Source organism: Hylobates moloch, unplaced genomic scaffold, assembly GCF_009828535.3.
Source record: "Hylobates moloch isolate HMO894 unplaced genomic scaffold, HMol_V3 SCAFFOLD_22, whole genome shotgun sequence".
Classification (NCBI taxonomy): Eukaryota; Metazoa; Chordata; class Mammalia; order Primates; family Hylobatidae; genus Hylobates; species Hylobates moloch.
The window spans coordinates 33078096-33098965 of NW_026652297.1; positions in this window are offsets into that span (position 1 = coordinate 33078096).

Here is a 20870-nt window from a genome sequence, read left to right on the forward strand (position 1 = left end):
AGGCCATGCAAGGTGGCTCATGCCTGTAATCCTATCACTTTGGGAGGCCGATGTGGGAGTTCCACTGGCGGCCAGGAGTTCAAGACCAGCCTGGGCAACAGCAAGATCTCTTCTCTCCAAAAAAAAAAAAAAAAAAGTTTTGTTAGTTAACAATGTATCCTCTCTTATTTTTAAGGTATTTTTGTATGTTACATGTTACTACAGTTCATGAATAGTTTGTTTCCATTTTTCTTCAAACAGTGGGTGTTTACTTACTTCTATATATTTACCTCTCTGCTAAATTCCTCACCTATCCTGAGGTTTATAATACAGTCCCTGCCCCCAAGGACTATACAGCCTCTGAGGAAGTGGATTAATGCACATGCAACAATTAGGGAACAATACAAGATAACATATAATTAAGCTCTAATTGCAACACCCAGAGTAAAGTGGTTCAGAGGAAAGGGAAATGAGTCCGGCAGCAACAGCCCAGGGCTTGCCTTTGGGACTAAGGTGTTCAGGAAATGTTTATTGAGTGAAATGAAATAGTGAATGTTTCTTACATGAGGTAGGACTAGTATGTAAACTCCATAACAGGATTTAAAGTGCTAGGATTCATCAGTGGTTGTTGGTGTCTGGTTGTGAATTTATTCTTTAGTTTTTGTTTGTTTGTTTTTGAGACAGGGCCTCACTCTGTCACTGAGGCTGGAGTATGGTGGCGGATTACAGATCATTACAGCCTTAATGTCCTAGGCTTAAACGATCCTCCCACCTCAGCCTCCTAAGTAGGTGGGATTATGAGCGTGCACCACCATGCCCAGCTAACTTTTTTCTTTTTTGAGAGACAGGGTCTCACTATGTTGCCCAGGCTGGTTTCTAACTCCTGGGTTCAGGCAATCCTCTGGCCTCAGCCTCCCAAAGTGCTGGGATTATAGACCTGAGCCATTGTGCCCAGCCAATTTATTCTTCCTAAAACATCTGGTTTAAGCTTTTAACCAAACCTACATATTTCTTTAAATGATTGCACTTTAATAAAACCAAAACACTCATTCGTTTGACAAATACATGAGTGCGTCTTACGTGCAAAGTGAGCCAAAATAGTCTCTACATTTCAACAGAATTGTTCTGTTTGAGGACTTGTTATGTTTGAGACTGTGTCTTGCAAACACAGGCCTTCAAAGGACATATGCTCTCTCTCTGCATAAATTGGATGCATATCTCTTTACTACAGGTAGGTACTTGCACAGTATGCATTCCAGAGTTTTGCACATTAACACAGATGCAGAGAACTCATCCCAAAACAAACATCCATTCCCAACACACACACACCCAGCGCTCAGCACCTTCACACTGAATCCGGGCCCTGACCTGAATACATACTGCACAACACTCACATTACACAAAGCAAGACGTACTTACAAAGACAATCACTTTTTGGTTTCCAGTCTTGTTCCCTCTTCTTCCCCCTTCCCCTATAAATGACTAAGGCTTGCCCTTCCTGGGGGACTGTCCCATCTCAGAACTGCCCTTCACCCTGCTTTCTCCCACACCCTGGCCCCCCTGTTAAAATGTAGGCAGGCTGGGTATATTGGCTCATGCCCATAATCCCAGCACTGTGGGAGGTTGAGGCAGTAGGATCACTTGAGGCCAGGAGTTCAAGACCAGCCTGGGAAACATAGGGAAACCCTGTCTCTACAAAAAAAAATTTACAAATTAGCTAGGCATGGTGGCACATGCCTCTAGTCCCAGCTACCTGGAGGCTGAGGTGGAAGGATCACTTGAGCCCAGAAGTTGGAGGCTGCAGTGGGCTATGACTGAAACCACTGCACTCCAGCCTGGGTGACAGAATGAGACCCTGTCTCTCTTTGTCTCTCTCTCTCTTTTTTTTTTTTTTTTTTTTTTTTTTTGAGATAGATTCTTGTTCTTGTTACCCAGGCTGGAGTGCAATGACTCAATCTCGGCTCACTGCAAACTCTGCCTCCTGGATTCAAGCCATTCTCTTACTTCAGCCTCCTGAGTAGCTGGGATTACAGGCACGTGCCACCATGCCTGGTTTATTTTTGTATTTTTAGTAGAGACAGGGTTTCACCATGTTGGCCAGGCTGGTCTCGAACTCCTGACTTCAGGTGATCCACCCACCTCAGCCTCCCAAAGTGCTGGGATTACAGGCATGAGCCACCGCGTCCAGCTGACCCTGTCTCTTAAAAAAAAAAAAAAATGTAGTTATCTTCTACCTCATTTCCATTAAGTAACTAGCTCTTTGGAGAGTGTCTCCCATTAGCTGAGATTAAGCACAGCAGACCCAGGTCCGACCTCCCTTCCCTGCTTCATATGCTATGGACTCATTTATAAGTGCTATTTTAGAGCAGTAAGAGTCTGAGATTGCCACCCTCCCAACTCCCGGATGCAACTGCTTCCAGGCTTGCCTCCCCACAATCCACTCTATTTCCTCAACCTCTTGCCTCTGCATAAAACTCCTCAAAAGCTTTCAATGGCTTTGATAATAAAGTCCCAACATTGCACATTAAGGTCCTTCATGGTGTGCCTTCCAGTGACATCTCCAGCCTCTACCTGCCCCTCTGCCTCTACCCCTCACATGGCACTTCAGACGCCCAACTGATCATCTGTTCTTTGCCTGAACAGACTTTCTCTGCTGGTTACATGCTGTTTTCTCTGCCTAGAACACTCTCTACCCTGCCCTCTGACCTCTTTACTTGGCTATCTCTGCTCATCCTTCAAGGGGTCAACCTAGATAGCATTTTCTCTGAAATGCTTTCATGAGCCTCCAAGACTGGAACTAGGTGCCCCTCCCATGTGTCCAAAGCACTGTGACTCATTGCACTGAAATCTCCATTTTCTTGTCCTAATGCCTCAAAAAACTAAATATTTTGTGAGTACAGGGAGTATGTCCTGTTTTCCATTGTATACCCAATACCTAGTACAGTGGCTGGCATGTAGTAGGCACTTTTCTTTAAGTGTGAAACAGGGCTTCACTCTGTCACCATCATAGCTCACTGCAGCCTCCAAATTATGGGCTCAACCAATCCTCCTGCCTCAGCCTCTGGGTAGCTGGGACTACAGGCACATGCCAGCACACCCAGCTAATGTTTTACAACATTTTTTGTACAGACAGTGTCACTATGTTGCCCAGGTCTTGAACTCCTGGGCTCAAGTGTTCCTCCCACCTCGGCCTCCCAAAGTGTTGGGATTACAGTCATGAGCCACCATACCTGGCCTGTAGTAGGTACTTAATAAGCATTTGTTAACAAATGAATAGCCGGTTGCATATGGGGGACAGATTAGAGTTATTCCATGGTGCAGGTGATCCCTGCTTCAAAGCATGCTTCAGATGCTCAGTAGATTCCTGGGATACTGAAGACCTCTTGCCCATATATTTAGAGCAGATGAGGCCAACAGAATGAACTGAGGCTTCAGGCTCCACCAGAGGCTTGATTTGTACCTAACTTGGTTTCCTGAGCTCCAGACTCTTAAAACCAGTTACCTACTTAGCATCTCCATTTGGATGTCTAATCAGATCTCAAATGCACCGTGTCCAAAACCAGACTTCTGATTTCCCTTTAAAATCTGCTCCTTGCCATTTCAGTAAATTGCAGTTCCCTTCTTCTAGTTGCTCAGGAAACAAACAAACAAAAACTTGGAATCATCCTTAACTCCTTTTTTTTTTTTTTTTATTTTCTTATACTCAATATCTAATCCATCAGAAAATCCTATGGGTTCTAGTGAAATACATCCAGAATTAATTAATGTTCCAACATTTCCAGCACAACTTCCCTGGTCCAGCCACCATCTTTCTAGCCTGGCCTTCCACAATGGGCTCCCCCTGGTCTCCTTGCTTTCTCTATTGCCTTTCTAAAAGTCTATTCAACATCCCAGCAGCCACAAAGATTCTTCTGGAACCTAAGTCAGGCTGGGTGCAGTGGCTCACGCCTGTAATCCCAACATTTTGGGAGGCCGAGGCGGGCGAATCACTTGAGGCCAGGAGTTCGAAACCAGCCTGGCCAACAAGGTGAAACCCCATCTCTACTAAAAATACAAAAATTAGCTGGGCGTGGTGGTGCATGCCTGTAATCCCAGCTACTCAGGAGGCTGAGGCAGGAGAATTGCTTGAAACCGGGAGGCAGAAGTTTCAATGAGCCAAGATCATGCACTGCACTCCAGCCTGGGTTACAGAGTGAGACTCTGTCTCAAAAAACAAAAAAAAAAAATCTAAGTCAGATCATATCACTCTTCTGCTCAAAACTCCAACAGCTTCCCATCTCACTCACTGCAAGACCCTACATGATCTTTGTCCCAATCAGCTCTCCAGTCCTACCACCCCACCGTTCTTCCCTGGCTCCTGAAGTTCCAGCCACACTGGCCCCCTTACTCTTCCTCAGCCCCACTCCTAACTCAGCCTTTCCAAGGCTGTTCCTTGAGCTGGAATGATCTTCCTCCAGATACCCATGGAACTTGTTCCATCATTTGATTCAGGTCCCGCTCCAATGCACTCATTGTAAGATACATAACTATAATACCACCATGGAACTGCCCCTTTGCCTGACCTTTTTTCTCTTCTTTGCACTCATCACTGCCTGATAGTCTGTCTCATCCACTCAACTACAAATTCAATGAGAGTAGAGATTTTGTTTTTACTTACTGCCATATCCGCAGCTTCTAGAATAGTGTCTGGCATATACTAGACGCTCAATAAATAATCATGAATCAAGTGTCTGGTTAGACTTCCAAAAAGTTGCCCATCAGGATGCCAGATACTAAATTCTTCGCCGCTATGCTTCTCATTCACTTAGACTAGGGACCACATTACCTGTGTGATCCACAGTTCTTTTTTGAGACAGTCTGGCTCTGTCTAAACTGCAGAGTCTCACTGCAGGCTGGAGTGCAGTGACATGATCTTAGCTCACTGCAGCCTCTACCTCCCCGATTCAAGTGATTCTCCTGCCTCAGCCTCCCAAGTAGCTGGGATTACAGGCATGCAACCCAAGTGCCTGGCTGATTTTTTTTTTCTTTTTTTTTTTTTTTTGAGACAGAGTCTCGCTCTGTGGCCCAGGCTGGAGTGCAGTGGTGCGCTCTCAGCTCACTGCAAGTTCCGTCTCCTGGGTTCATGCCATTCTCCTGCCTCAGCCTCCCAAGTAGCTGGGACCACAGGCGCCAGCCACCACACCCGGCTAATTTTTTGTATTTTTAGTAGAGATGGGTTTTTACCACGTTAGCCAGGATGGGCTCGATCTCCTGACCTCGTGATCTGCCCCACCTCGGTCTCCCAAAGTGCTGGGATTACAGGCTTGAGCCACTGCACCCGGCCGTGCCTGGCTAATTTCTATATTTTTAGTAGAGACGGGTTTTCGCCATGTTGGCCAGGCTGGTCTCGAACTCTTGGCCTCAAATGATCCACCCGCCTCGGCCCCCGCAAAGTGCTGAGATTACCGTCTGAGCCACCACACCTGGATTGTGATCCACAGTTCTAAACAAAGCTTTCATACCACAATCTCAAACCATGCTGTGAGTTTCAAATGAAAAGAATAATACTATTAATGTTGCATCTGTGGCATACTTTGTGCTTTTCTTTTGATTGAGGAAATTATAATGTATCTTAGTGGACGAAAACAGGCCCAGCACCCACTGGAAGTATTTTCACTCTAAGAAGCACAAGAGTCAGGAATTTTGAGAGAAAGTGGTGGGGCAAGTGTGCCCCAGGGCCAATGGCATCTTCTCTCTAATCTACTCAATCTGTAAGGCTTTTCTGGAAGAAGTGGGCTTTGCATTCCATGGAAGAGAAAGGATGGATAGGTTGCAAATAGGTGTTCAAAGGTTAAGGGTATCCCTGAAGTTCCTTGCTTTGATCTGCACAGTGACATTTTCACACCAAGCCCCCATATGTGTAAAGATGGCCACGGGTACACCCCAACACATAAACACCCAGATCTGTGTCTCCTTCCTCCTATCTCTGAAACTCAGTGAATTTGAGCAAATGTCCATATTCAAAAAGGGGGAAAATGAGCTGGCTTTGGGAACAGGGAACATAAGGCCCTATGACTCTTGGTATGAAGGAATGTGTAAGCCTGGGCAGGCTCAGTGTACACATCTGGTTTTTCCCTTTTATGCTTCTGTGGTTTCTATGACACAGGAAATCCATTCTGGAACAACCCTGTCTGCTTTCTAGTGAGTGCATTAAAAGTAGGGATTAAAATTATGTTTATCTCACTGCTCAGGCCATGATGATAAAATCCAGAACAGAACCATTTTGGGGGTGAATCAGCTGAGGCTTCATCCTACCTTGTGCCCCCAGGGAGGAGCTCGTAACTAAGACGGGAGGAGTGGGAAGCCAAGGAAAAGATTTACGCACAGGTCAAAGAGTATCTAGACATGGCCAGCCATGGTTGCTCATACCCGAAATCCCATCACTTTAGGAGGTTGAGGCGGGCAGATCACTTGAGGTCAGGAGTTTGAGACCATCTTGGCCAACCTGGCAAAACCCTGTCTCTACTAAAAATATAAAAATTGGCCAGGCGTGATGGCGCATGCCTGTAGTCCCATCTACTCAGCAGGTTGAGGCAGGAGAATGGCTTGAACCCAGGAGGCAGAGGCTGCAGTAAGCTGAGATTGTGGCACTGCACTCTAGCCTGGGCAATAGAGCGAGATTCCATCTCAAAAAGAAAAAAGAAAAAAAAATCTAGACATGACTCTCCCTCTGAAGCAGACCAGGTCCAGGAACACACCACGTGGTGAAAACACCAATTCAGCTCAACTCAACAGACAGAATTTGAGTAGTTCCCAACCTCACTGGGAGACCCTCTCCCTTAGGGTGCCATACTACAGCCTCTGCAGGAATACTCTTCTCATAGAAGGTTCTTAACAGAGGCTAAATTCAGTGGCCAGTTTTTCCCACTCACAAGGGAGATAACAGAGCTGTGAAAGAAATAAATAACATTAAATGGCCGGGCACGGTGGCTCACACCTGTAATCCCAGCACTTTGGGAGGCTGAGGCGGGTGAATCACCTGAGATAGGAATTCGAGACCTGCCTGGCCAACATGGTGAAACCCTGTCTCTACTAAAAATACAAAAACTTAGCTGGGTGTGGTGGCACACACCTGTAATCCCAGCTACGTGGGAGGCTGAGGCAGGAGAATCGTTTGAACCTGGAAGGTGGAGGTTGCAGTGAGCTGAGATGGCACCATTGCACTCCAGCCTGGGCAACAAGAGTAAAACTCCATCTCGAAAGAAAAATAATAGTAATAATAACAACAATAATAATAATATTAAACAATATGGCAGAGCACCGAGAACCTTAGACTTACGAGATGACCCCGAGGAGAAGCCTGAAGTTATCTGACCCCTTGGATGACAAATGGTACCAGAGAAACTGACTGGGGGCTCCCAAAAGAGAAGGAGAGATAGAGCAGAAGTAAAATAGCCAATAAGAAGCAAAGAATTGGGCTGGGTGTGGTGGCTCACACCTGTAATCCCAGCACTTTTGGAGGCAGGTGGGCAGATCACTTGAGATGAGTAGTTCGAGACCAGCCTGGCCAACATGGTGAAACGCTGTCTCTACTAAAAATGCAAAAATTATCTGAGCATGGTGGCACACATCTGTAATCCCAGCTACTTGGGAGGCTGAGGCAGGAGAATCACTTGAACCCATGAGGCAGAGATTGCAGTGAGCCAAGATTACACCACTGCACTCTAGCCTGGGCAACAGAGTGAGACTGTGTCTCAAAAAAAAAGAAGAAAAAAAAAGAAGTGAAGAATTGGCAGGAACGTGCACATTGGGAATACTCACCCCTGACTCTTTTAGTTTCTTGGGTCCAAATCAACATGTAATAGTTATTTTACTGGGTCAGGTGCAGTGGATCATGTTTGTAATCCTGGTACTTTGGGAGGCCAAGGTGGGAGGATCACTTGAGCCCAGGAGTTCGGGACCAGCCTGGGTAACATAAGGGGACCCTGTCTCTATAAAGTAAAAAATAAAACCTAGCTGGGTGTGGTGGCACAGGCCTGTGGTCCCAGCTACTCGGGAGGCTGAGGTAGGAGGATTGCTTGGGCCTGGGAGGTTGATGCTGCAGTGAGCCAAGATTGCACCACCACACTCCAGCCTGGGCAACAGAGCGAGACCTGCCTCAAAAAAAAAAAAAAAAAAAAAAATTAGCTGGACATGGTTGTATATGCCTGTGGTCCCAGCTACTTGGGAGGCTGAGGTGGGAAGCTGAGGTGGGAGGATCACTCGAGCCCAGGAGGTTGAAGCTGCAGCGAACCATGATCATGCCACTGCACTCTAGCCTGGGTGACAGAGTGAGACCCTGTCATACACACACACACACACAGGTTATTTTTCTGCAGTGTGTTTATTGTCACATGACTTTGCTCTTAAGGACCACTTTCGTCCCTTGTCCCTTGGCAGTATCACCCCTAGCCCTCCAAAGAAGGGGGCTGGTGGCCTTTTCTTTGGTGAACTTACTAGAGTTTCATTTTGGTTCAGCTGTTAAACGTCATCATCTCTCAAATATATTCCATTCTGGTCGCCAGCCCCACATGAGCATTCCATCCTTCTTCCTTATCCTTCTATAGCAGCAAACTGCCGCCCAAGGCAGATGTGCCTTCTGCAACCCAGCCTGCCCAGATGGTCAAGAATGGCCCAGATCTTGAGACAATGATCACGCAGAAATATCACAGATCTTGACAAAGCACACAGGGTGATCTTGCATACTGTGGAATGGCAAAGCCATGAAGCATTGGGAAACACTAATAATAATTATTATATGTAATAATAATTATTATTATTTCCATAGGGCCACAACAGCAATGTGCTAACTAACCATTGCCCAGGATGTGGGGTTGATCAACTGAACAACCTCTTGACAAGCAAAATGAAAAGATTAAAAAACAAAAGTCCATAACCCCATATGCCAATCAGATAAAACCCCAAATATAAAAGGCTGTTTCTAAAAGCATTTTAAATGGTGCCAATCATTTTATGACAACTTCTGGCCCTTCAGAATTGAACAGCAGATGCTGTTTGTACCAGATATCTTATTGTATTCACAGTCAGCACAGCTTCTTACATCCATCAGAGATCAGCCTCCATCACTCCCCAGTGGTATACCCAACTTCACAAGACTGGTCTGTAAGACACTGGGAGCAAGACACTGGGAGCACAAGTGGGTTGACACACAGCATGAAATTCCCTCTTGAGCCAGACGCAGTGGCTCACGCCTATAATCCCAGCACTTTGGGAGGCCCAGGTGGGCAGATCACTTGAGGTCAGGAGTTCGAGACCAGCCTGGCCAACATGGTGAAACCCCGTCTCTATCAAAAAATACAAAAATTAGCCAGGTGTGGTGACAGGGACCTATAACCCCAGCTACTCAGGAGGCTGAGGCAGGAGAATCGCTTGAACCTGGGAGATTGAGGTTGCAGTGAGCTGAGATCATGCCACTGCACTCCAACCTGAGCAACAGAGCAAGACTCCATCTCAAAAAAAAAAAAAAGAAAAAGAAAAAAAAAGAAATTCCCTCTTGAGTTTCAGTATAGATAGCAAGGTCCGACACCTAGATTCTCCTTCCAGTTTAATTTTTCTAAGTGCTATGCTTTGAATGTGTCCCCCAAAGTTCACTTGATCACCAGTGCAGCAGTGTAGGGAGGTGGGGGCTAATGGAAGATGTTTGGGTCATAGCGCACCATCCTCCTGAATGGATTAATGCCCTTATTATGACAGTGGGTTCCTTATAAAAGGATGAGTTCGGCCCCTCTTACTCTCTCTCTTGCCCTCTCTTTGCCCTTCCACCATGTTGTGACATAGCAAGAAGGTCCCTGCAAGATGCCCACACCTTGATTTTGGACTTCCCAACCTCCAGAACTGTGAGGAAATAAATTTCTGTTCATTATAAATCATCCAGTCTTTGGTATTCCTTTACAACAACACAAAACAGACTAAGACACCAAGTTTGAATCATTTACTGGCAAAAAGTTTCTCCTTGTTTCATAAGCCTACCTAAACTCATTTAGATGAGGAAGAATGAGACTTTTTTTTTTTTTTTTTTTGAGATGAAATCTCTCTTTGTCTCCCAGGCTAAGTGCAATGGCACAATCTCGGCTCACTGCAACCACTGCCTCCTGGGTTCAAGCGATTGTCCTGTCTCAGCCTCCTGAGTAGCTGGGATTACAGGCACATGCCACCATGCCCGGCTAATTTTTGTATTTTAGTAGAGACAGGGTTTCACCATGTTGGCCAGGCTGGTCTCAAACTCCTGACCTCAAGTGATCCACCTGCCTCAGCCTCCCAAAGTTCTGGGATTACAGGCATAAGCCAGCACACCCGGCCAAGAATGAGACTTATCTTTAGTTTTTTTTTGGAGAGAATCAATACAATATTTGCCCATAAAACCCAGAGTCTTACCTTGATAAGATACATAGTTAACTATTCTTCTAACCTGCAATTCATCTGACGTTAGGCCACATCTTGTCCTAGTAATCCTTATAATACATTGGAGCAGAAGTCTTGTGAATTATTAAAATCCTGTTCAATTACCCTTTTATATTATCCACCTGGGAACACACTGATTTTCCAATGCTTGTCTTAGAGATGGCCCATCTCACAATCTTCTCACTTATAAGCTGTTGATTTACGAATCCCAGCCTTCTCCCTCTTATACTGCAATTGATTGCTTCTCAAATCACCCCTGACAAACTGTCAGTGATTCCTGAAGGCACGAGAAATGACTAGCATTTAGGTGTTTGGTAATTCAGCACCCAAGGTAGGAGTGAAGATCTGTCCTATATATAAACTAGATCTCAATCCACTTCTAGACCATTCTAGATTGTTGTGCCTCTGACGTTTCCCTTCTTTCTTTGTGGCTTATCTCTTGATCCAAACTAATCACCCCAAAGAGACACTTCACTAGCCAATGAGTTGCCAGGCTCCTCCGAATGAATACTAACAGCCAAATGACCGGAAAATCATTCCTATAATGTATTTTAGCATCCACCCACTCCATTCCCAATGTGCTAACCCACCATTTGATAAATGGAAGTATTCATTGTCACTCTGACCTCCTGTATGTATTGGGGAAATGCACAGGAGGTAAGATGCTACAGCACCTTTGGTTAGCTGGAAAGGTTGTGAAATACTGAAGACAGACTTGTGATGTCTGGATGACACATCCAGGAGAAAAAACAAATCCAGTTGAAAAAAGCCTTTAAAGTAATATGTCTTTGTTGACATTCTTATAGGAGGAAGTCAAGGAGGAATTTCATTGCACAACACACAAGAAGCTTTCAAAAATCCTCTTTCCAAATTTCTCCCACCAAAATCCTACTGCCTATAGCTGCTGTTTCTCTCTCTTCCTCCTTCTCTCTTCTACTGTCCTCGACCTTGTTCTCCTCACTTCCTAACTACTCCTTTCTTTTCTTTCTCACGTAGAGAAATACAGCCTGCTCCTGACTTCCCAACTCTCAACTTTGTCAAAGGCCTAGCAGCTGACAGAGCTAGCAAATTACCTGTCCCCTTTGTCTGTCGGGGGAAAATATCTAATTTTTTTTCTTTTCATGGTGACAATATCAGACTAGTCTCAGTTTACCTGATGTGTTCCCAAGGAGTACGTATAGGGCCTCTATAATTTTATCCCCAGACCCCTCGCATGGCCATGACTGGCAAAGGATATGAAAAGACCATCCTCCCTCCTCTCCATGGACCACTGACCACCTTTTGCTTGGTGACCTACCCAGCTGTCCATCACTGGAATTGTTCAGCAGGAAGGAGAATGATCTGTCATGGACTCTTTCTCTAAGATTCTGTGATTCCAAATGCCCCTGCTCCTTGCAATTCATGTTCTTCCTCTAATTGCTTCTTTAAAACTGACCCTCTCACCTTTTCCATCCTTCAGCTTTAACCAACTGATAGAATAGTTATTATTATTATTATTATCATTATTATTATTATTATTATTATTTGAGAGGGAGTCTTCCTATATTGCCCAGGCTGGAGTGCTGTGGCATGATCTCGGCTCACTGCAACCTTGGGGCCTCCTGGGTCCAAGCGATTCTCCTGCCTCAGCCTCCCAAGTAGCTGGGACTACAGGCACCCACCACCACGCGTGGCTAATTTTTGTATTTCTAGTAGAGATGGGGTTTCACCATGTTGGCCAGGCTGGTCTCAAACTCCTGACCTCAAGTCAAGTGATCTGCCCGCCTCGGCCTCCCAAAGTGTCGGATTACAGGTGTGAGCCACCATGCCTGGCGAGAATAGTTATTATTCTATCAGTCTTTCTTTCTTCCTTTCCTTTCCTTCCTTCCTTAGTTCGTTCCTTCATTCCTTCCTTCCTTCCTTCCCTCTTTATTCCTTTCTTTTCTTTCTCTCTCTCCTTCTTTGTCTTTCCCCATGTTGCTAAAAACCTTCTAGTAATCTCACCTCGACAATCTCAGTCTTACCCTCTGCACGATCCAGACCATCATCATATCCCAAGGTCAAGTGTTCTGTGTCCAATCTTTAACTTGGGCCTGTTGAATTGTTTTCTATGTATAAAAGCAATAATATTGAGGAAGAATTAGATTTTCACGGGACTCACACTTGCGATGACTCATTCTGGGAAGTGGAACACTTAAGAAGTGATAGCTGTGGCCAGCACCAAATTTCCATTATTCTTTGAGGGATAAATAAATACCACTGTGCCAAACTTATTAGTCAGGCCTGTTTCTGGAGACAAGTGACAGGAACTCAATTCATGCTAGCTTAAGCAAAAAAAATGAACTTGTTAGCTTCCTTAACTGGGAAACTCAGGAGTATAACTGGCCCCAGGCACAGCAAGACCCTGGGTTTAAACAAAGTTGGTAGGGTCTGTTCTCTAAATCTCTCATTTCTGGTTTGCTCCTTCATATCAGTCCCATTTTTTCCTACTTCAAAAGAGCCCCCAGCCCTCAAAAATGAGCTTCCCTCGTGCACTTGGGAACATGGCTGCTGGCAGCTCCCAGCTATGACATCCTAATTTAGCAACACCAGCAGAAAACAAATTTTTCTCTCGCACATTCATATATTAGTTCCAGGGAAAGACTGTAATTGATTCTGCTCAGTGAAAATGCTCACCCTTTGACTGCTGTTGCCAGAGATGGAATCCTACGGTGGCCAGCCCAAATAAAACCACAGGAATAGAAGAGTGAGGTCCCACAGGAAGGGACGCGGGACAGAGAAAATCACATATGTCCATTACACGAGGGGGAAGGGACACCTTTGAGAGTCAAAGGACACGTGCACTTTCCCTAGCTGTGCGACCTCTGACAAACCGCTTTGCCTTTCTCAGCCTCCGTTCCTCAGATGCAAAACGGTTACCTGGGTGGTTATTAGGACATTACCAAATTACGTGTCACAGCGTCTGTCTACTCTGGATTTCTCAGATAATGGAAAACTGACTTCGTGGAGGAAGGCACTGCAACAGAGCCTGCTGTCCTCGGTGTTCATGCAGATACCCTAGTGGAGCGCTCCACGGTTTACGCAAAACTCTTGCATCGATTGCATAAATTAGAAAATGAAGCGTAGGCGGCCAGACTGCCTAGAGTACAGACTCAGATCAACTCAGTGCGTGACTGGAGTCTCATGCAGGCACACAAACCATAGGGCGATGCTGCCACCGAGTCATTTCCTGGATTAGGAGAAGTGGCAGAGACGCCCTCAGGGACCACACGTGTCAGATCTCCACCTCCCAAGCAGCGATGCCCGGACGCGCCGCTCCGGCCCAGAGCGCTGCGTGCACGCAGCCTCCAGCAACCACTTACCGCGTGTGTGCGCATGTCTGTACGTGTGTGTGCACGTGTGTATATGTGTGGGTGCACGCAGGAGTGTGCGCGAGTGTGTGTACCCGCGTGTATGTATATGAGTGGGTGCGCGAGTGTGTGTACGTGTGCACGCGTGTATGTGCACGTGTGACTGCACTCGGGTGTATGTGCTTGTGTGTGCACGCGCGCGTGTATCCGTGTGTGCGCGCGTGTATCCGTGTGTGCGCGCGTGTATTTGTGCATGTGTGACGCGCCCGTGTGTGCACGCATGTGTGTACGTATGTGTCGTGTGTGCGCGCGTGTGTATGTGCGTGTGTGCGCACTCGGGGTGTACGTGTGTGTGAGTGCGCGCGCGCGCGCACGCGTGTCTGTGTGGCATGGGAGGGGGGCGGCAAGGAAAGCAAGCGAGACATTTTTTAAATAAAATAAGAAAAATAAAAGCCCAGCCGTCCAGGGCGTCTTCAGCCAGCCCCTCCCTCCCTCCCCACCTTCGGCTCCGGGGCCGCGGCTCCGGCGCCGCGTTTTCCCGGCAGCCCCGCGCCCGCGGGTTAAAGCTCCCCCGCCAGGAGTAAACAGCGCCCCAGCCGGCAGCCGGCAGCCCCGCCCCTCGGCCCGTTTCCTGCGCCAGCCCTGGCAACAGGCCCCGCCCTTCGCGACAGGCCCCGCCCCGCCCCGTCCGTCTGGCCTTTCCAGGCGTCTGCCTACTAGCGGCGAGGTCCTGGCCCGTGCCGAGTGCCCAGCCAGCCCCGACCCTCCTCCCCCGAGACTCTGCGGCCCGAGCCCCAGCCGAGGGAGGGTGCGTGCCGCGCACGTGACTCGTGTTGTAGGCGGGGCCTGCGCGGCGGCGGTGGAGAGAAGAGGGGAGGAGGAGGTGGGAAGGAGGGAAAGAGAGTGGGGAGGGAGGAAGGAGGGGAGGAGAGGGGAGAAGGGGGAGAGGAAGGGAGGGAGAGGAAAGCAGGGGAGGGGGAAGGGGAAAGCAGGGGAAGGGGCGGGGCGAGGGTCCGGCCTAGCCTCCTCCAGCTCGGCGAAGCCCGCCTGGGGCGCTGCTCTCCCGCACCCGCCCCTCCCCGGGTCCAGCTGGGAACTGGCTCTGGCCTCCTCGCCCGGCGAGGGCCCCAATGGGTTCCCCGATGACTTTGCCGCGGTTGCTGCTTCTGCCAGCGCAGCCTCGGAGCGCTGCCCGGCTGCAGGGCTCCCACCTCTTCCCCAGGTCCCTGCTTAGCACAGCCTGTTAAGTTTCCTGCCTGTGTCCACAAAACCCGACATCTCAAGCCCCCGAACGCACGGGCTCCTGCTGCATAAACACCCCGCCCTCCTGCCTCCTGCACACACAGGCCTACGTTGTAGGGCCTCCCATACCTCTCCGTTACTGGAATGGAGCTCACCTAGCCCCTTGCTCGTCCTGGTGTCTTCTCTAAGGGTGGGGAAACTTGAGGTTCAGAAAGCTGGAAGGATTTATACATCGACCACACAACAGTCCCACTCCTAGGTATTACCCAAGAGAAATTAAAACAGATGCCCACACTAAGACTTCTACGTGCATCACAGCCAACCAGAAAATAATCACAATATCCATGAACAGGAGAGTGAATAAACAAATTGCAATATACCCATGCAATGGGATGCTACTCAATAAAAAGAAATAAACTTCTGATGCAGACACTACCTGGGAGGAACCTCAGAAGTATTCACTCTGGTGGACCCGGCACAGTGGCCCACCATTGTAATCCCAACACTTCGGGAGGCCAAGGTAGGAGATGACTTGAGGCCAGGAGTTTGAGACCAGCCTCGGCAATATAGTGAGACCTCCCCCCACAACCCGCATCTCTTCAAAAATTAAAAAAATTAGCCAGGCATGGTGGTGCAGTCCTGTACTCTCAGCTGCTGGAGAGGCTGAGGTGGGTGGATCACTTGAACACAGAAGTTCAAAGCTGCAGTGAGCTGTGATCTCACCACTGCACTTCAACCTGGGCGACAGAATGAGAGCCTGTCTCTCAAATAAATTTAAAATGAAAATACATAAAGTATTAGCTATGTGAAAAAAGCCAGACATACTGTAATGATTCCATTTCTGTGAAATTCCAGAAATGACAAAACTGTAACGGCAGTGAGCAGATCGGAGATTACCAGGGGACAGGGTCAGAAGGAGGGGATTGACGAGTAAGGGGCAAGAGGAAATTTGGGAGGATGATGGAACTATTTTTTTTTTTTTTTTTTTTTTCTTTTTGAGACGGAGTCTCGCTCTGTCGCCCAGGCTGGAGTGCAGTGGCGCGATCTCGGCTCACTGCAAGCTCCGCCTCCCGGGTTCACGCCATTTTCCTGCCTCAGCCTCCCGAGTAGCTGGGACTACAGGCGCCCGCCAACATGCCCGGCTAATTTTTTTGTATTTTTAGTAGAGACGGGGTTTCACCGTGTTAGCCAGGATGGTCTCGATCTCCTGACCTCGTGATCCGCCCGCCTCGGCCTCCCAAAGTGCTGGGATTAGAGGCTTGAGCCACCGCGCCCAGCCAGCGGAACTATTTTATATTTTGATTGTTGTGGTCACAAGGCTACATACAATTGTCAACATTCATTGAAATATGCACTTAAAGTTGGTAAATTGTGTTTTATCTAAATTATTCCTGAATAAAACTGATATTTTAAGAAAGGAAAGGTGGAAAAATTTCCTAGATCTGAACCAAGACTGGAACTCAGAACTCCTGTTGCCAAGGGCTTCTTTCTACCCTGATCTCTTTGTGTAATTCAGGGGCAAATGGAGGTAGAAAGCAGGACTCAACTCCAGAGGTGGGGCTTGGACACTGGACCAAACTGAGCACTAACTAAAACAGGGACAGAGAGGAAACAGCTTTCCCACCAGTGAAGTGGGAAAGACACTTCACTGGTGGGAAAGACATGCCCACCATGTCAGTGTGTCATTGCCATGGCAACACCCCAGAATGACTGCCCCTTTCCATGGCAATGACTCAGTGACCCAAAAGTTACCACCCTTCTCCTAGACATTTCTGCATAAACCACTCCTTAATCTGTTACATGTAATGGAAAGTAGGTGTAAATCTGACTGCAGCCTGAGCTGCCACTCTCAGCACACTGTCTTATGGGGTAGCCCTGCTCTGCAGGAGCAGTTGAGGGGCTGTAAGGCTGCTGGAATGGTAACACTGCCACTTCAGTAAAGCTGTTATCTTCTACCCTACTACCAGCTCACCCTTGAATTCTTTCCTGAGTAAAGCCAAGAACCCTCACGGGCTAAACCCCTCTTTGGGGTTCACCTGCCTTGCATCAAGATGACTACCCGGAAACTGGCAGTATCCAGCTATTGTCATCCAGTTAACACCCTCCAGATCTTCCCTCCCAGGGAAAATGCTCGTTACCTTCTATCCGTCTGAAGGTAGCTCCAGGAAATAGATCAGAGTTGGCGGAAAAGGAAGCTGGAGAACCTTCACTAAACCTTCACTGCAAGATAAGCAGTCATGGTTGGGCGCGGTGGCTCACGCCTGTAATCCCAGCACTTTAGGAGGCCGAGGCGGGCGGATCACGAGGTCAGGAGATCGAGACCATCCTGGCTAACACAGTGAAACCCTGTCTCTACTAAAAATACAAAAAAATTAGCCGGGCGCGGTGGCAGGCGCCTGTAGTCCCAGCTATTCGGGAGGCTGAGGCAGGAAAATGGCGTGAACCCGGGAGGCGGAGCTTGCAGTGAGCCGACATCGCGCCACTGCACTCCAGCCTGGGCGACAGAGCCAGACTCTGTCTCAAAAAAAAAAAAAGAGAAGCAGTCATTTCAGGTAGGCGTTGAGAGAGAATGAACTATGTATGGAGCCAGACTACCTGGATTCCAAACCAGCTCCTCCACCTACTTGCTCTCTCGGACAAGTCATTTGACTTATCTCTGCCTCCGGTTCCTCATTTGTAAACCTGGGATGGTGATAGTAATTACGGCTTAGAGATGTTGTTGGGATTGAATGAGCGAATGTAGATAAAGTGTGCAGGCAGCATTTGGCATCTAATAAAGCCATCAAAACAATCACTCTGTGCTATTTTCTTAGTGTCCTTACCACTCTTCCTGATCCCTCCCTCACCTCAGCTTCAGGACTGACTTCAAGATTACCAGCAGAGTGAATGGAGGGTTGGAGGGCAAGGTAGCTCTATTGACACAGTTGTGCATGATGCGGTGCTGGAATGGGGAAATATGGGGTTCAGAGAAGGAAGTCATGGGTCCAGGCAGTGGAGTGGGGAGACAAAGTAACTCCCAGATACAATGTGGACGGGTACTCTGACATCTCCTGGTCTCTGAGCTCTTCATTCACAAGTGAGTATGTATGTCTAGCCTTCCCTTGCACTGTATGTTTCCCGAGAGCAGACACCGTGTTTTGTTTACTGTTATTCATCCTTTAGCACCTAGCTCAGTGCTTGGGGTGTAAGTGATCAACAAATGTTTGAATATTTATTAAATGAGATTTTATTTTATTGATTTATTGATTTTTGAGACAGGGTCTTGCTCTGCCAACCAGGCTGGAGTGCAGTGGTGCAATTATAGCTCACTGCAGCCTCAACCTCCTGGGCTCAAGCGATCCTCCCACCTCAGCCTCCCGAGTAGCTAGGACTACAGGCATGAGCCACTACATCCAGCTAATTTTAAATTTTTTTCGTAGAGACAGGGTCTCTCTGTGTTGCGCAGGCTGAGCTTTTATATGTATCACCACACTGAGCCCTGTGGAAAGGTTCCTAATTTTAACCAATTTTAAAGTTCCCTTATCCAACTCTTTCACTTCAGAGTTAAAGGAATAAAGGAAAGATATTTGCCTGGGGTTATATGACAAGTTGGAAACAGAGGCCAAGTCTCTGCTTTCAACCTGATGTTATTTCCTTGACACCGCTCTGTACTTGGAAGGAAAAACAAACTCCCTAAAACTTACAGAATTAAATGAGGCAGTGTGTGGTTAAGACTCGAATGCATGGTAAATATGGTAGGTGTGGCTCAAGTTGAGAGGACTGGATTCCCCAGGGCCTGGGATTGGGCAGAAAATGCTCACTGCAAAAGAGGGCTTGAACTTACCCTGAAGGATGGGTGGGATTTGGGATTCAGGAAACAGAAGTCCTGGGAGTGGAGGTAGCTTTCTGCTGAGGCCATGGTGAATGGGTAAGGGTCAATGGGAAAACAAGAGGGGTTTGCACTGGGCCATAGTAAGACAACATGTTGGAGGATTAGGTTGAGGCCAGATTGTGGGAAATTTCAAATGCCAGGATAAGGAGTTTCTACCTTAGTCTATGGGTAATGAGGAACCCCTGTATATAGACACAGCTAGGCACTGAACCAAGACAAGACACCAGGCAAAGGTCTGCCAATGTGATCTGATTTGCATCTTTTGCAGACAGTTGCTTGCCATATATATGCATTTACTGAATTTACCCCCACACAAAGGAAACTCTACCAGCTAGCTTGTCTATATTTATTTTGCCTCCATATACACATGATTACTTGTTGGGAGCAGAGGAAGGGGAGGGAGATTAACATGGTTGATGTGTCTGCTGTAGACCAGAAATTTCACCTGCAGTAGTATCTCATTTAATCCTGACAATCTTGTGGGGAGTGGGTGTTACTGCCTCAGTAACCCCCAGAGAGGGTCAGTAACTTTCTCAGTGCACAGAGCTAGGAAGTGGTGGAGCCAGAATTCAAACAAATTCAGCTTTGACACCAAAGCCCTCTCCAATCGCTTCTTGAAACCTTCCCATGAGAAGATACAGGAATTGGGGTCTCAATGCCAGGTTTCTTGAAGTCAGACAAAGCTGGGTTTGAATTTCCATTTCCACTACTTACTAGCTGGTGGCAGAGGCTCATGACTCTGATGGACCTTAAGCTTCAGGCCCCCTCACTTTACACAGGCCCCTTGCAAGCCTGCTGCCCAATTTTCAAATCCCTAATTTTGCATCATTGTCCTGAAAGAGGGCTCCAACGATTGCGTAAACCTTGGGCGTCATGAAACATGAATCTGCTGAAGGTAGATAACCTCTATCAAGTTACTTGCTGAGACTTAGTTTCTGTATCTGGATAAAATCATCCTGGACTCTGGTCTACCAGCTTAACATCCAGTTGACACATAATACTAGAGATGCTGCAGTAACTTGAACCTGATCTCACCTAGCCTTACCCCAAAGGCAAAGGTTCACAGAGCCCCTAGGTCAAAAGAAATACCTAACGGATTGTTAAGTACGCAGGTCCGAACGACTTGATAGGTATTCATGTCTTAACAATTTAGTAATTATTTGCAAAAACAATACATAGAAATTGAAGGAAATTGATGCTTTTATTTTATTCTTTTTCTCTTTTTTTGAGATGGAGTGTCGCTCTTTTTGCCCAGGCTGGAGTGCAATGGCAAGATCTCGGCTCACTGCAACCTCCGCCTCCCGGGTTCAAGTGATTCTCCTGCCTCAGTCTCTTGAGTAGCTGGGATTACAGGCAAGCGCCTCCACGCCCTGCTAATTTTGTATTTTTAGTAGAGATGAGATTTCACCATGTTGGCCAGGCTAGTCTTGAACTCCTGACCTCAGGTGATCCACCTGCCTCGGCCTCCTGAAGTCTTGGGATGACAGGTGAGAGCCACTGCACCTGGCCTTATTTTATTCTTTATTTTATTTTATTTTTTTGAGATGAAGTTTTGCTCTTGTCCTCCAGGCTGGAGTGCAATGGCACGATCTTGGCTCACTGCAACCTCTGCCTCCTGGGTTCAAGCGATTCTCCTGCCTCAGTCTCCCAAGTAGCTGGTATTACAGGCGTGTGCCACCATGCCCGGCTAATTTTTGTATTTTTAGTAGAGACGGGGGTTTCACCATGCTGGCCAGTCTGGTCTCGAACTCCTGACCTCAGGTGATCCGCCCACCTCGGCCTCCCAAAGTGCTGGGATTACAGGCATGAGTCACCGCGCCCAGCCTATTTTATTCTTAAATGGCTGCAATTTCTTTCTAACAGGATGAGTGCACCTGTTGAGCACTGCACAATTTCCCAAACCTTAGAATCAGATGCACACAATCATCCTGATTTCCTATTTCCCATCCATTTTCATATGCAGTGCTTGCTTTTTAACACAGTATCCGGCAAAACCCAATTCTGTCAAG